Here is a 16,013-nt window from a genome sequence, read left to right on the forward strand (position 1 = left end):
GAGATTTTTGTGGTGGATGTATTGGACCGAGCAAGCCTCTCTAATGAGGGAGAGAGTGTGGACGGGAATGGCTTGGGAAATAAATGGAGATTTGGTAAATTATATGTTCGTGAAAGGGATAACTTGAAATCCATCGTAAAAATGAGGATGCTAACTATAGATTTCAAAATGCGAGAAAGATATCTAATATGAGAAATAAAGTTAAAGGTGATTAATATGATTTTCGCTTTACATTTTTCTTTTTTGTTTCCATCCATAATCTTTTCACCAAAATTTGAATCCTTTTTCAATATCCTGTCAATTTTTTCATTCCTCCCATTTTCCTTCATTTGCCAAACATAGCCTTAGAGAATAGTCCGATATGGTTTTTCATTATTTTTTCTTACCCTGAAATAAGTTTTCGTGTTAATTATTCAAGCATAATACTCCTCTCATCCATATATCAAGTGATAGACGAAACTCAAATTCATGCGCTTTAAGATGATATCATAAAAGTAGGTAAGTATACCGATTTGACCCTAAATTTCAAGCAAAAAAAAGGAAAAAAAAAATATGAGCGCTATTAAGCAACACGATGATTGTTAAACATTCCCGCACTTTATGTTATAAATGTTTTAATTGAATATACTAATGATTATATATATTATTTAATACATCAATTTAACGACATACTAATTTTACATATCAATCATATTGAAAAAAGCAATTTTAAGCCAAATTTTGAATTTCTGCCCTTTTTATTGCACTTAGACATATAATCGAAGATTAACCTCAAGCAAATCAAGCCGTGTTTGGTCATTTCCTTTCTAGGGACATTGGATTTCTATTTCATTTTCAAACCCATCAAATTATAATTGAGGTTATTTCAAACGATGGCATCTTTCTTATAACAAAAAGTACTTCCATTTAGAAAAGTTTAAAAAAATCGAATGGAGTTTAAATATTAATATTTTTGTATAAGATTTGAGCATACTGCTTATGCAACCTCACAAATCTACTTTTTATATTTAATGAAAAGTTTACAATAGCAACGTACTGTATTTAAAAGTCCTAGTTATAATCCTCAAATTAAGAGTATTTTTTTTTTTGATAATCGAGGTGTCCGCGCGGCCGGCGAGCTAGGGCTCAAACCAGCGGTGATGCCCGACTAGTCCTCGAGGGGGGCTAGCGCAGCATCCCACCGCCACGACCCCCCACTTAAATCACCGATGGGCGAGTTTGAACCCAGGACCTCTCGTGAAAGGAACTGAGCGCAAACCAACGCGGCCACCGATGGGTGGGTTCAAATTAAGAGTATTGGAGATTGGCGGCGTCAATAGTTTCCGTATCTACTATTATTTCTCTCAATTTGAAAGTAATTAAAAATAGAAATGTTGATAGTCAAACCAGACGCCTACATATATTTTCAAGTGTTTGTAAGATATAATTTCCATCTCCGATAGCCTTTAAAATAAGAATATTTCGAATTTTAATATTAGTTTCTTTTATGCTTTTGCTATTGCTTTCTCATAGTGAAACAATAGATTTTTTTTTTGGTTGAAAGAAAATTTCATCCATTTGTCAAGATCAAACGTAGAGGAACATAGAAAGCTTCCAAACAAAGCAAATACCAAAGAGCTACAAAACAAAAGAAAACAACGAGAGTACTACTTGTAGCTATAAGCACACTCTCTTCCCAAAAAACAAGATTTGTTATTGTTCCGAAAAAACAATTGGCGGCCGATCACTAGCATCCTTAGTGATGGACACCCACTAAGATCTTTTCCTCCAGGAACTACGGCTTACAGTGAGCACCTAGGTTCGGCACCCTCAACACTATTGCCATATGGAAACAACGACAATAAAAACAATAACATGTTGAACCACCAAAGATTGAACACCTCTTAGGAACTCCAAGGTCTAAATTTAGATCGGTAGAGAAAAGCTCCTAGATTTAGATCTAAACCTAAATCAAGAGAGGATAGCTTCCGCCGAATTTTGAAGAAGTCGTGAATACACGACTCGAGTATCCTGTTGGCTGGACTAATTACGACTTTCTCACAAAGTTCAGCCGCAAATTAATGAAAGTTGAGGGAGGGAATTCAACTACCTACTTCCTTAAAAACGTTTCTTTCATATTTATAAATTTTAAGGTACATTATTATTAAACTACCGGGGTTTGCCCCAGTGGCTACCCTCCCTACTTGAGAAGAGGGAGGTGGAGAATTCGATTATCTATCTTCTCAGGAGGGTTAGGGATGGGGACATTTAGTTTCAGACGTAGGTTTCGACTCTCATGCTTTGCAAAGAGGCAGGGCAAAAATTTGAGAGTGAGTTGAGAGTTAGAGTATGATTGATAAAAAAAATGTACATTATTGATAATGTCATTATTGGAATAATGGCTAAAGAACTTATTTTTGCGCATTCATCTAATAATAAATGAATTGGTTGCATTGCACCAAACTCTTGTACGGTCTCATGAATGAACGTAAATCTCATGTGATTATAAGTTGATTCGCGACATCCGCTTCGCCCCGGCAAAAAAGTTATTGTTGGTTCATTTGATTCGTCTCGAAATTGGATTATGCAAGGGACGATGATCCTATATAGTTACGATTTTCATGTTTTCTGAATCTGATTTCGAGAAAAGATTTCTATCCCAACATGAAAAACCCAATTTCAGGAATGAATCAAACCGATTTTTAGCTATACATCCGAATTCAATAATCAATCAATTACAATGTTCGTGCCTCTTTTGAGTGCTTGAACAAATGGGGAAAATAGTACAAAAAAAGTCATAAATTTATTGCACTTTTACCAAGTCAAAAAGCCGTTCTGACGATTTCTAGCAACGGTTTGCTATTGACAATGGCTAAAACCAATAGGTACTTGAGGATTTCGACGGGCAATGGTCATATGAGGATGGCTTACTATATATTAAGTCCACGAGAAGTAATTAGGTTGGAAGAAAAACGAACATAATGAGTCATGTGTTTTGAGTCCTCTTCTTTGCTCTGTTTTTGTTTTTGTTGTTGGTTGCTGTTTACTCCTGATGTCAATGTCTAGGTAAATTCACAAAAGAAGGGAAAAATGACAAACGTGCGCAAACCATCTCGAGAACCTATAGAAGAATATATACACATGGGTTACAGTTGATGACCTCCCCTGTTTAAAGCTCTCTCCAACCTTGTCTCAAAGGGGGCGGAGTGCCAATTCACTTTCTTATCCTGCAACATCAACAAAAGAAAAAACAAAAGAAATTAGTTTCCTTCCCACTTCGACCTCATGAAACCACTTACACATCTGTGATCACCCGATGCCTCTCTGTATTTGCTGGTGGTGTTTGGCATTCCTTTGAAGGAAGCGGTTGAGCAAGAATTGCCGACCGAATCTGACTGCCTCGAGTCTAGGAAGCAGGGACACTCTCCGGGGGCTTCCATGTCGTGTTGGACACATATCGGACATGTCGGACACCGATACTCGTCTGACACTCTTTTTGTAATTATTTATTTATTTGTAGATTTAAATCAAATTAATTTGATTGAAATAATAATAAAAATGATAATTTATTATGTATATAAAAAATATATATATTTAATATACAACGTGTCTCAATGTGTTGCAATTCTCTATTTTTTGAGAATGACGTGTCGGCATGTCGTGTCGTGTCGCGTGTCGGTGTCGTTGTCGGTGCTACTTAGGCTCTAGTATGTTCCGACTGTCCCAATTATGGGCATCTCGTCGGGACTTCTGCTCAGCGACTTCCTCGGTGAAGACTACGCTGAAAACTGTCGAGTTCATCAACAGTCAATGCACCCAAAATTGGCTCCTCGGTGAGCTCATAAATCCTTTTACCACTCGTCTCGACTTGGACAGAGTCCAAAGTCATTGCCCTCTCCTTTTCAATCGGCGTAGTTCCTGAGGAAGGCAACCAATTTGAAAGGCTAGCATCCACAGGTAATTCTTGGGAAGATTTCTTTGTCTCATTCGGTTTTGCCTTGAAACTGAATGATACTTCCTTCAAAGCTGGTGCAGTGTCGAATGACATCCTAGCTTCTTGGTCGAAGCTCAAATTCTCCTTTCGGTGCTTCAGCAGCAGCGTCCCTTTCGCTTTCACGGCCATCCATTCAGTTAGATTTTCGACGGTATTCAACACTGAATGGATGTACACGCTCCTATCTCGAGCATTCACATTCAACTTACTCTGGTTCCATTCTGCTACAGGAGATTCGCGGCGCATATGTCCAGGATTGCAAGCCTCACTAGGAGTTGGGTGAACTGCCCTCGTTTCTTTGATCTCATCATCACCCTCACATATCTCATTAGAGTCCTGACGTTCATCCTCATCATCGTGGTTGTCGACCATAATCATCATTAGTAAGATCACTCTTGATTGCAATCAAGTCCAAAAATTTATCAAGTTCTAAAACTTGTTAGCATTTTTCATATGTCAAGTTGAACGGAGTTAATAGAATGATCTGATTGCATCAACTTAATAAGTTTTAGGACTCAATTGCACTTTGATAACAAGTTTTAGGACTTGATTGCATTTTTTAAAAATTTTAAGACTCAATTGCAGTTTCATGATAAGTTTTAGGACTTTCAGTATATTTATCCCCATTTATTTTTGTTGTCATTTAACCACTTTGGATAAAAATTCTACGTCACTGCCTCCGTGTCATTATGCCGGCGTAGACAGCCACGTGATATCTCTTTTCTTCAAAAATTTACCTAAATACTTCTTACTCATACTGATACTCGAGTAGTACTTTAAAAAGATATGATTTGAAGTTCTTGGTCAGGTGTCCAATTAATAACCGAAATCCATCCGTACAAAGATTGGCTTGTTTAATTATAATAGACACCCATTTGCTAGTCATTTTATTTAGAAAACAAGATTTACTATATGTTGAGAATATATCTTGAGTTTAAGCCCGTAAATGAAATCCGATTAAGTAATTTTCCTAGTTTGAGTACGTCTCCTAAAAGGCATTTCATATTCTGGATCCAAAAAACATATATTATATATTTAAGAGGTGGGTGTTGGTTTTTTCCCATCAGTGAGTAGAGGAATTTTTTTACGTAACAATCACACACACACAATCAAATGTGTGGTACGATTGTGAATTATATCCTAAAGAAATTGCTAGTGTTTTGAAGTTAATAAATCTTGTGGTAAGATTTGTGAAGTCCTTTGTGATATTGAGAGATTGTTTCCGAGGAAATGTCGAGGCTAAACATTATCTTAGTTATTTGATGTAATTAAAGGTTGCAAAATACTTAGAGTATTTGGGTGATTCGAGCGTGGTTGTAATTTTTGTTATATCGTTTGATTTATAGTAAAATCTTGTGTTGCTCTCTCTGTGGAGTAGGTTGCCCCAACCAAACTACGTAAATCTCGATTTACTTCTTTGTTTTGTTTATTATTGTGTTCGATCGCTTGTTCTTCACAACAATTGGTATTGAAGTAAGCTTGGCTGAGTTGAAGTGAATCGATAGAAACAGAATAAGAAAAAAGTGAAAATCGATAGATTTTATAAGAATAATTTTGATTTTTGAAAAATGCAGATTGAGGATTATCTATATCAGAGGAATCTGCATCTACCTTTGTTTAGCAAGAAACTAGAGTCGATGAATTAAGCTGATTGGGAATAGATCACACTAATCAAATCATGTAAATTTGATTTCTAATTTAGTTATTTATTTTTTCTTTATTATTGTGTCCCGCTGCTTGTTTTTCGCCACACTATCATTTAGTGGTAATGATGGATGGATTTAAGTACACTCTTGACGAGACCTCGTCATTGCTATTCATGTTGGGTCCATATGATTAATTTCCCTCTAAAACTTAGAAAACGATACCAAAATACTTTTACTTTTATCGATTAAGAAAAAGTTATAAATAACTAGCCACTGGCTAGGTATGGACTCTGGTCTACTGAAGATTGCCACCATTTCAAGGGAAGCCATTTTAGAAAAACAACCCTCTATTTTAATTCGCTTACTAAGTTCGATACAGCAAATTTGATTTAGCAAAACAAATAAAAATAAAATTATAAGTTCAATTGAAATGATAAAGTGCTAGTGTCATTTTTTAAGCTGCAGGAGTATACCTACAGCACCGGTAAAATGTAGTTGCGGTTGATCTGATTACGCCAACTCTAGTGTCACAGCGGTAAATCTCCATTTCGTGCCATTTGACTACGCATCAACGGATAGAGATTTTTTCAAATTCATGGGATGGACTATGCATCATTGTAATCAGTTTATGTCGGTTTCGCGCCATCAAAAGGTTGATTGAAAATCCAATCGAAGGAGCAATTGAGGCAGGTAAGTTAGGCAGGAAACAAAAGTTGCGAGCAATGCAGATGGAATCAAAAGGCTACTAGTCGATCGAAATCGGCAAAGATAGTTGATAATATGAAATTTGGAGCCAAACTCGGAATAGTATGATAACGATAATCATTGTCAAGGTCAGTTTTATGAACCCAAGAAGATTTGAAAGAGAGCACTTTTTCTATGGTCATTTGACGAAGATTCTATCTAAATCGCTTTGATTTGATTGTAAAATTCAAAATTTTAGTAATGCGACGAGAAGAAGTACGAAAATTGAATGATACACTTAACTTTTCTCATATTATAAGGACAGGCCATAGGAGGGAACAAAAGGGACCACCATGCACTTCATTTGGCTAATGATCATCCATCAATCAATTCAACCATCGACTAACAGATTTGATTAGAAAAACAAATTGAAAAAGTTGAAACCAAGAATATAATAGAAAAAGGGGAAATTCATTTGTTCCATTAATCACGTCGAAATAAAAAAAAAATAGTCAGATTATTGCTGCACACAAGTCCTTCCAATTAAATTAGACTTATCAAAGCCGGCATGAGGGAAAAAGCACAGCGGATCAACGCACCACCTAAAAAGTGATGGGCAAAACACCACCAGAGTCCGCTAATTTCTATTAATTTGACCCCCAAAGTGACTTTGGCATTTCTTGCGTGCATGGAGGGTGTTAGAAAAAAAAAATTACTATTTGTGATTACCATATAGGATTAGGTTAATTACAATTTATATTAATTATAATTAACTCTAATTGCATTCTCACCCGTACATAGGGAATGCAAGTTAAAAGAGAAAGCTGGCAATTGTTTAAATTAGTCCTCAACAAACCTCTCTGTTTTTGGAAGGGCAAACAAGCCAATGTAAACATAGAGTCAAGTAGAAAATCTTTGCTCGCTAATCTCGTAACTAACCAAGACCAATAATACGTATGCGTATAGTTATTTCGCGGAATATTAATTATCGAGAAAATATTTTTTCTAACATAAGAGGCCTATGGGGAGGAGCATCGAGAGCCACATGGCATATCATGATTGATAGGTCTAAATCGATCAATTTTAGAATAAGACCAATATATATTCTTCACAATTACAAATAGGGCAAAGCTATTTCCATACCTTATAAAAATAGATCCACCCCATTTTCGTTAAAGAGACAGAATCGCCCTCTATTTTCATTTCGTCAAGCAAATTTCTCAATCAATTTTCATGGTGAAATCTAGAAAAATCTATATACAAACAAATTTTGGAAAATGAAAACTATGCCTAAAGCAAAAGAAATATTTTTCATGAAAGTCTAATTTCATTCATTTTGGATTGACAAAGAAAATATTGATTTTTATTTTCTAAACAACCACGGGTTTAAATTTGAAGGGAACCCACAATAGAAAAGAACTAAATTGAGGGGAAAATGCATAAATGTGGAATCCATCAAGGGTGATTTTGTCCATCTTGTATAAACGAAGTGTATTTAGTCATTTAGAGGGCGGAAATTATGTCACCAAAATAATATAGTAATGGTTAATGATGCAATATTTGACCAAATTATAATTGTAAAGTAAGTTGAATAATGATTAATCATAACAGGAGATGGCTGTCAATTATCAATCTTTCTACATATATATATATATATATATATATATATATATATATATATATATATATATTCAAAGAAAACCAATTAACAATCTAAAGACAAAGCTTAGTCAATCTGAAGTCTTCTTCACGCTCAACCTTTTAAAAGGGGTCACTATTTAATATTAACCAATCAATCAAACTAGTACACACATAATAAATATACCATGAACTAATTTTTTACCACAAAAAACCCCCAAACTGGTACAATTATGACAAGTTTACACCAAACTAATTTTTTTACCACCAAAAACCCTAAATTGGTACACTTGTCATAAATTTACCTTCCGTTATATTGGATTAATAGCACGAAAAATCACAAATTAATAAACCTTTGAATAACAGATGCTTGATAATATTGTTGTAGTAGGTGATAGTAACTCGGATAGTGATGATTATATTGTCTGTTGCTGAGGATTCATTGTTTGACGAATGAGTTATGGAATTTGGTTATTCATTCACGCTACAACAAAAAGGAATTGGTTTACTACTAATGAGTGCATTGATAGTGGTAAAGTGCCTTTAAGGAACAGCGATGACTACGATGTTGTTGGTCTTGGTGATGTTAGAATCAAAACGCATGATAGTATCTTACTAGAGTGAGGCATGTTCTAGAGTTGAAGAAGAACCGATTTCCTTGAGTCCCCTGAATTCATCCGGGTGTCACTATTTTTCAAAAGGTAGAGTTCCAAAGGTTGTTCAAGATGCCCTAATGATATTGAGAGGAATTAAGTACAGTGGCCTTTATGAGTTTCAAGAGGAGACAATGATCCATTTAGCTGCGGAGACGTCCGATGCATCTATTCCAAAGTATAAATTATGGCAAATGCGTTTGGTGTACATTGGCGAGAGAAGCCTGAAGGTTTTGAGTGAAAGGAATTCATTATATGGTTTTTCGGTTAAGGAACTAAATGTATGCATGTGCCATGACTTGAGTAAATGGCGAAAAGTGTAGTGCAGTATGACTATCAGAGAAACTATAGAGATTGCAAAGTTGATTGACTTGGGTGTTCGCCAGATGTCGTGGTTTTCTTTGAGGAAGAGTGGCATATCTATGATGATAGTTGTGGATGACTACTCGAGGAAGACCTAGTTGTTTGTGCTAAGACACAAGTTTCATGTAGTTGTCAGAATTAGGCAATTGAGAGCTTTAATAAAAGAAAAGGAAACTGGTAAGGCGATCAAGTATGTGTTGACTAACAGTTATATGGAGTTTTGCTCAGAGCTGTCAAATTCAACATGAAGGAAAGCATAGTGAGACATCGCACTAGCAATAGTGAACTACAGCAGGTCGTAGAGTTGATGAGCAAAACATTACTAAAGATAGCTCATAAATACTTTCTAATGTTAATTTCGCGCCATTAAAAGGTTGGTTGAAAATACAATTTAACGAAAGTCAACTAGGGTAGGTAAATCAGGCAGGAAATAAAAACTGCGAGTAATGCAGATGGAGTTAAAAGGCTATAAGTCGATCGAAATCAGGCAAAGATAGTCGATAACATGAAGTGTAGAGCCAAACTCAGACTTTTACGATTAAGAAAAATTGTCAAGGTCGGCCTTATGAACTCTAAGAAGATCTGAAAGAGAGCACTTTTTCGATGCTTATATGATGAAGATTCCATCTAAGACCGCTTCGAACTATCACCGATCCAATTGCATATTTCGAAGGTTTAGTAACGCGGTAAGAAGCGGGACGGAAATTGAACGACCCACTAATCTTTTCTCAAGGTATCACCAAGCACTTCCTTTGGCTAATGATCAATTCAACCATCAGCTGACAGCTTTGATGTAGAAAAAGCAATTGGAAAAGCTGAAACCAAGGATATAATAGAAAAGGAGGAAATTCATTTGAAGTATTAATCACGTCGGAATATAAAATCAGATTATAGCCGCACACAAGTCCTTCAAGTTAAATCAAACCTATCAAAGGATTCAAAGCAGGCGCGAGGGAAAAAGCACCGTCCATCAACGCACCAACGTAATTAAAAACGAATCCCACCTTGAAAGTGGTGGGCAAAACACCACCAAAGGCATAGCTAATAAGTAATGATTGACCCCCAAACTGGGACTTTGACATTTCTTGCGTGCGTGGAGGGTATTAGAGATATATTACTACTTGTTATTACTATATGGGATTAGGTTAATTGTGTCTTATAATAATTTTAAATAACTCTAATTGCGTTCTCACTTGTATATATGGAATGCAAGTTAAAAGAGAAAGTTGGCAATTGTTTGAATTAATCACATATATATATATATATATATATATATATATATGTATGTTGGCCAAAACAAACATCTCTGTGTCTTTTTTTTTTTTGGTGTCCAGCCATCTCCCGTAAAGCATTTTCTTCCTTACAACGAACTTAGTAATAATCCGTTTTATAATGTGTTATGTTCTTAAGAGAGCTGATTGTGTCATTGTACCTCTGCAATCGTGAGCTATCAATTGTCAATCTTTCTACACATATGTTCAAGGAAAACCAATTAACCATCTAAAGCCAGAGTTTATTCAATCTGAAGTCTTTTTCATGCTCAACTTTGTAAAGGGGTCACTATATATATATATGTGTGTGTGTGTGTGTGTGTGTGTGTGTGTGTGTGTGTGTGTGTGTGTGTGTGTGTGTGTGTTAACTAATTGATCGAATCCAACAATTAACAAAGTGACGGATAGGGAAAATTACCAAAAAAATTCTAAACTTATTGCACTTTTTTCAATTCAGTCCTAAATATTTTAATTGTGCTAATTGAATCCTAAACGTTTTTACGTTTTGTCAATTGAGTTATCCGGCCAATTTTGGCCAGAAATCATTGGCGTGGACGCCGACTATCCTACGTGGCACGGGCACCACTGACATAGACAAATTTTTTTAATATTTTTTTTCGATTTTTAAATTTTTTAATTTTTTCTCATTTCCTTCTTTTTTCTTTTTTTTAGTGTTGTCGGCAAGGGTCTCGGCCCTCACCCAGTGGCCCTCTCCTGCAGCCAGCAAGGGCTTCATGGCCCTCACTCAAACCATTGAGGCCGCAGCGAGGCTACCTTGCCCAGACTTGGGTGTGGCTGGCCTCACTCACGAACACAATGGCCTTACCCAAATTTAGGCAAGGGCCTGGCAATCATTGCCGGCCACAATTAAAAAAAAAAAGAAGGAAAGAAGGAAAATAGAAGAAAAGCAAAAAAAGGGAAAGAATAGAAAAAAATTTAAATTTTTAAAATTTTTCATGACAGCGCCAGCCATGCCACGTAGTACAGCTAGTGTCCACATAAGTGATTTCTGGCCAAAATTGATCGGATGGAATCAATTGGCAAAACGTGAAATGTTGATGACTCAATTGGCACAATTAAAATGTTTATGACTAAATTGGCAAAAGTGCATAGATTTAGGTCTTATTCGGTAATTTTCCCACGACGAATGTTATATTTCAGTCAAAATCATTACACCGTCAGCATAGTCACATTAATATTGTCAGAAATTTTGTAATTTAAAAAATTGAATCTGAAATAAAAATTGTATTAGGAAAGGATCCAAAATGTTTTTTCCACCAAATGAAAGAACATAATAGACATATAGAAGAACCAAAATTCATTCGACCGTCTCCCGTTAATCATTTTCTTCACTACAATGAACCTAGTAATAATCCGTTTTATAATGTGTTATGCTCTTAAGAGAGTTAATTGTATGATTGGACATCTGCACTAGTGTTCCTAATTTACTAAAACTAGAGAGCTAATTGAGGTAACGATTACTTTTTTTCCTCTCTCTCTCTTTTTCCTGTCCTTGTACAGTAGGTCTTAACTTAGAGGATTTCAAGTTCATCGTCCATAGACTCGACTTCAAAGTTTTCAGCTTTGGAACAGGAATGGCTATCAATTGTCAATCTTTCTACATATATGTTCAAGGAAAACCAATGAACCATCTAAAAACAGAGCTTATTCAATCCGAAGTCTTCTTCAAGCTCAACCTTTTTAAAGGGTCGCTATGTATAAAATTCAGTCAATCCAATCCTACACTTCCATCTGGAGAAATCTCTGGAAGCACACGTGATTTAAGAAGACTTGCGTTTTGGGCCAAAGCAGGCCGTACCCGTCGGATTGCACCCTGAAAGTGGGTACAATTGATAAGTCAAAAAGTCGCCAACAATGCGATTTATGCCTAACTTCCAACCCACCAATAACTAGGATTGGTATATGTTCTCTCATATTAGGACTATGTAAGTCAATAAATTCTCTTTTTGAGCAATGTGTGATGCCCTAGAGATGAATGTGTACCACTAGCGACGTTCCAAATTACGGAAACTTATGGTATTCGAGAAATCGCCAATCACTTCTTTTTTTGTCGAAATTGCCAATCACTTTGAGCGATTACTTGTAAGAGGTTTCAATAGTAGGTGAATGAAGGTTATCGAGAGGGGAAAATCAGGAAAAAAGTGATGATTGAAAAGACTATATTACAACTTTTTTGTTTCGTTAGAATTTGACTTCGCGATAGAATATCTTTTAATGAAAGTCATTTTTCTATTTATTAGAGGAGATCAGTTCTGTGGCGATTCCAAACAGAAAATATCATAAATAGACAATGTAATCGGTAACTTACTTCAAATGGAACTAAACTTATGCAAATCGTGCCGGAATTTAATCGACAACAAAGCTTAAGATCGAATCACTTCAAATAGAACCAAACGTAAAAAACTTTGCCCGAATTTAATTGATGCCGAGGCACCCAAGATATACGGCAAAAATATATGTCGGAATTTAATCAACGACGCGAGTTTAGAAACTATAACTATAGTGCATAAATTAAAAGATAATTGAAATATAACATGTTCATTTGTTTGTGCGTAAGGGGTCTCCAATAGATGAATGCTGGTATTTATACTGCCCATGACATAACCATCTGGGAGCAGTTCTCCTGCAGTTATATCCATGCCTCCATATCTCCAAAAGCCTCGTGCCCATGCTCTCACAATGCCAAGATCTCGTATTCAAGTGGTTGTTCCCTTAAAATCGCATTTTGATCTTTTGTGTCCATCTATTGCCACATCTATTCTTACTCCACGATTTTTAGGACTTTGTTGCTTTATTCACCAGTTTCAAATTTGAAATTCCATAATCGTATCATGACGCCCTCTAGGTATCTAGTCTTCTCTTGGTGTTTCAATTGGTAATCTATCGACAATTACCAGTCATATGCCGTCGTTTATCGACAACTGATTAATGGTCATCAATGTATATCAATACGAATGACATTTCTTATGGTTGTCGATAATAGTTCATGTGTTTAACTATAACTTGTACTCTAGTCGCGTGCCCATCCATATCGACAATCTGGTTAATTTTTGGTGCATTCATTTTTAAGAAGATTCAAGACTTTACCGTGTTTCCGGAATGGTTTAGAAGTTTTACACATTGATTAAGTAACGTTGTGTGAATTGGCTAAACAAAAGGAAAAAACAAGAAAACAAAAACGAACGAGTGGAAGATAAGACAATTATGTCAAATAATATGAGAAATCGACAATCGGTATGTGTATATTATACACCTAGTGTAGGTTCAGAAAAGCCAATTCACATAAATTAACTCACGAGATCTATAATGGACCTATATACATTCGCTCGGCTGGTTAATTATGTTGGGGTGTGGTTCATATTCTCCGTCGACAGAAAGGCACAGGGATCCAGTTTCCAGAGAATCCAGTTCCGATAACATCATCCTCGTCGAGACGATCCAAGATCTCGTCTTCACTAAAGCCAAGCTAGTGAAATGACATCGGCGTCCACTTCGACTTGTCGATAGCCCTCTTAGCATTCTTGAAGTTCTTGCGCTTCTTGTAAAACCAACCGACGCCGACACTTAAAACCAACCCGGGAAGTACAAAGATCGATCTGAGCAACCGCACGTAACCCGAGCTCCTCTCTTCGCCTCCGCCATTGCATGAACCCTTCATCCTGCCTCCACCACACAAGCCAGGGTTGCCCAAGAAGCTGTTTCGGTACATTTGCTCAGTGAACATGGGAGGCAGAGTACCAGATAGCCTATTGTAGGACAGATTGAGCTGATCGAGCTTCAGATTCTGCAACTCGACGGGGACTTTCCCGGAGAACCGATTCCCCGAGAGATCCAGATGATCGAGCACCGATAAGCTCCCGATCTCGCCAGGAATACTCCCCGAGAGCCGATTATTTGCCAAGTTCAGCTCATTCAGCTTCTTCCACTGCTGAATGCCGCTGGGCAACTCACCAGACAGTTCATTGTGGTGGAGATCAAGCCTCCCCAGCTGCCCAAGATTCACAATACTCCCTGGCAGTGACCCTGTAAGCTTGTTCTCACTTGCGGAGAAGTCTGAAAGGCTCACTAAAGTCCCAATCCCTCTTGGTAGAGACCCAGCAAACTCATTTCTTGATAAACTCAAAACAGAGAGAGCACTAGCACTCGCTATTTCCTCTCCAATGGGGCCTGAGAACTTGTTATCCGCAAGTTCGAGCAAATAAACCCGAGGCAAACCCCAGAGGGAAGAGGGAACTTCACCGGATAACCCGTTATTGCCCAAGCGGACTTGGGTCAAGCTCCAGCAACCGCCAAGCGGCTCTGGGATCGGTCCCGAGAACGAGTTCTTTATCATCCAAAGCTCCTCCAACTCACCTTTAGCGCACAAACTTTTCGGAATTTCACCGGAAAAGTTATTGGTGGACACGTCTATGTATCTTAGTGGTGCATTTCGGCCGAAATTTTTTGGCAACTCGCCGGTAAGCTGGTTCTTGAACAGCCTCAGCTCATACAAGTTCGGTGAGTCAGCAATGCTTGCCGCCAGCTCGCCAGAGAACTGGTTCTCATAGAGATTGAGCGACTCGAGAGGCAACCGAGTCAGCTCGTCCGGAATAGTGCCACTCAGCCGGTTCATCGATGCGTCGAGCAACCGCAATGCGGTCAGCTTCGACAGCCCTGGTGGCAACTCCCCCGTCAGGGAGTTATTGTAGAGCTCAATCTGGATGACGCTCTCCAACTCAGCGAGCGAACTCGGTATGGGTCCCTCCAAGTAGTTGATGGCGAGGTCCAAATCGGTGAGTCTCTTGAGCCTCCCGAGCGACTCCGGAATCTCCCCGGTCAAGCTACACTCGGTCAGCCAGAGCACCTCGAGATTCGTCAAGTTAGCGAGCTCCGGCGGGATCAGACCCGGCGTGAACGGGTTGTACGAGAGGTTCAGCATCTTCAGCGAGCTAATGTTGCCGAGAAAGCCCGGTATCGTGCCATCGAGGAGGTTGTTCACGAGGGACAGCACCTCGAGCCTCTGGAACCGGCCGAAGCTCACCGGGATGTCGCCGGAGAAGTTGTTGCCTGTCAAGTCAAGGTAGGCCAGGTTGGGCAGGTCGACGAGGGAGGCAGAGAGACCGCCGACAAGGAGGTTCTGGGCGAGATTGAGGTGGACGAGGGAGCGGCAGGCGGAGACGCCGGAGGGGAGGGAGGTGATGGAGTTGTTGTACAGGGAGAGGAAGGTGAGGTTGGCGAGGCAGCAGAGGAGGAGGGGGAAAGGACCAGCGAGGTTGGCGCTGGGAAGGTCGACGGAGGTGACCGAGCCGGAGGCGGGGTCGCAGCCGACCCCCGGCCAGCCGCAGGGGGAGTCGCCACTGTCGTCCCAGGCGGCGAGGGAGGAGTCGGGGTTGGAGAGGGAGAGCTTGGCGCCGTGGAGGTAGAGGCCTTCCTGGTTGAGGGAGAGAGCGGGTGGAGCTGCAGAGAGGAGGAGGAGGAGGAAGAAGAGGAGGAGAAGCATGGTTTCTCTTCAAGCTTTCTCTCTCTCTCTCTCTATCTTTGCTGTGAGTGATGGATGGTTGGGGCGGGAATATATGGGAGCGAGGAGTGAGAATGTTGGGGCTAGTAAGTATTATTTGTCTGGGTAATCATAAAAACTAATCTTAATCTTAAATGTTTTTGTGACTATTTTTAATCTGCTGTTATAATAATAGCCTATTTTGAGCCAAAAAAATAAATAACGAATAATTAGAAATTTTTGTAAGATCCACTCATTAAAAAATTCATGACACACAATATGACGTTA

General features: G+C 38.4%; 2 pseudogenes; both read right to left on the reverse strand.

Moving 5' to 3' along the window:
• Positions 1-3,081: 3,081 nt before the first annotated feature.
• LOC130135730 (protein JASON-like) lies at positions 3,082-10,964 on the reverse strand (annotated as a pseudogene).
• A 2,640-nt stretch (positions 10,965-13,604) lies between these two features.
• Positions 13,605-15,728, reverse strand: LOC115663789 (receptor-like protein kinase HSL1; annotated as a pseudogene).
• Between the last annotated feature and the right edge of the window lie 285 nt (positions 15,729-16,013).

This window comes from Syzygium oleosum, unplaced genomic scaffold (assembly GCF_021117445.2).
Source record: "Syzygium oleosum isolate NSW1041296 unplaced genomic scaffold, Sole_v2.1 Sole_v2.37, whole genome shotgun sequence".
NCBI classification, from domain to species: domain Eukaryota; kingdom Viridiplantae; phylum Streptophyta; class Magnoliopsida; order Myrtales; family Myrtaceae; genus Syzygium; species Syzygium oleosum.